Below are 1,603 nucleotides of genomic sequence, written 5' to 3' on the forward strand. Positions count from 1 at the left end.
GGGGGGGGGGGGAGCATGGGCAGCATGGGGCTGGGCAATGGCAGTGGGGTGTTGGGGCTGGGACAAACCGGACCCCCTCTATCCAGACGTTTTACAGAACGGTAAATCTGGTCCAGCTTGTTGCTGTGCTCCACCTGCACAGCTCCAGACAACATCTGGAAGTGGTCGGAGAGTTTTTCATTCATCAAGGTGAGTTTGTCTTCGTGTTTGTTAGACTTTACAAAGCGCTTGACAGCGTTATCGCTGGTGAATTTTGTCACAAGGTTTGTCGCAGAGTCCAGCGTGAAGCTAATTTCTCGTAGAATTTGCATCACCGTGCTGGAAATTTCTCCGGATCTTCTTTCCTTGATGATCAGAACCAGCCGCTCCAGGCCTTTAACTTTCTCCTCGAGTTGTTTACAGCGTAGCTTGTTGTTCTTTACCTGCGCAACCGTCCGATAAAAGCCTGAGATTTGGCTGATAATTTTTGGGATGAGCGCCAACTGATTCATGGTCAGCTGTGTTCGAGTAGAAAGGAAGGAAACTGGAGATGTGACGATGCCACAAGCTGAACCGAACTGGAAGGAACAAAACCACAAGTTAAACATTTAACAAAACCGAGGTGAACTCATGCCAACACCCCCAAATTTGAACTTAGCATTCCTTAAAAATAAAGACTATCATCTTGTTTTTGAGACTTATCTTTTTTCAAACTTTAGTTTTCCCAGAAAAGATGGAAGACACGACGACAAGCTACAACGAACCACATGGGTTCCTTTGAGCGCTTTTTGCAAACTTTTACAAAACCATGTCTTGTCAACAGTGCTCGTGTTTTAGATCTTAAATTGTTATTGTTTTAAATAATTATTGGGATTTACTGTTATACTGTATGTTTTATATATTTCTGAAGTCTTCGTCTAATCGTGCTACTTGTTTTGTTTTTGTGACGTGTGCTGCTGCCTGCTCTTGGCCAGGTCACCCTCGTGAAAGACGTCTTGATCTCAATGGGATTTTATCTGGTTGAATAAAGGTTTAATAATAAAAGTACACGTTGAACGCTTGCGCACCAAACTGTTGTGAAACAGTTGCAGTGTGAGTTTAGTTTCGTTGTTTGGACAGGCTCTGCACAAAGTCACTCCAACACACGAGTCCAGCTGTTTAAGGTTTTATCAACACTATTTGTGATGACACTATTAATTAAATGATCGGATTTTATTGTTCACAATTATTTGATCTCATTTAAAAAACAATAACCATTACGCTGATGTCCCCGTCATGAAGAAAATGTTCGTAGTTTTCGAGACGAGTGTGTTTTTGGACTGGAGTGAAACAGATGCGAGGACACTAGTCCCTCGCTACTTTGCGGTTCGACTTTGCGGACTCGCTCCTTCGTGGTTTTTTAAATAAGACTGGACATGACACACAATTAGCTGATTGATGGACGAGCCGCACGATTGGCATGGATTGTTTATTTAAAATATATTTTTGTTAATGGTGCAGGGAGAAGCTCCCTTCTGCATTTCTCCTCCGTGCTGCAGAGCTTCATGAAGCGTTAACCCTTAACACACACACACATATATTATATATATATATACATATACACACACACACACACACACACACA

This window comes from Nematolebias whitei, chromosome 10 (assembly GCF_014905685.2).
Source record: "Nematolebias whitei isolate Nwh7 chromosome 10, NemWhi1, whole genome shotgun sequence".
Classification (NCBI taxonomy): Eukaryota; Metazoa; Chordata; class Actinopteri; order Cyprinodontiformes; family Rivulidae; genus Nematolebias; species Nematolebias whitei.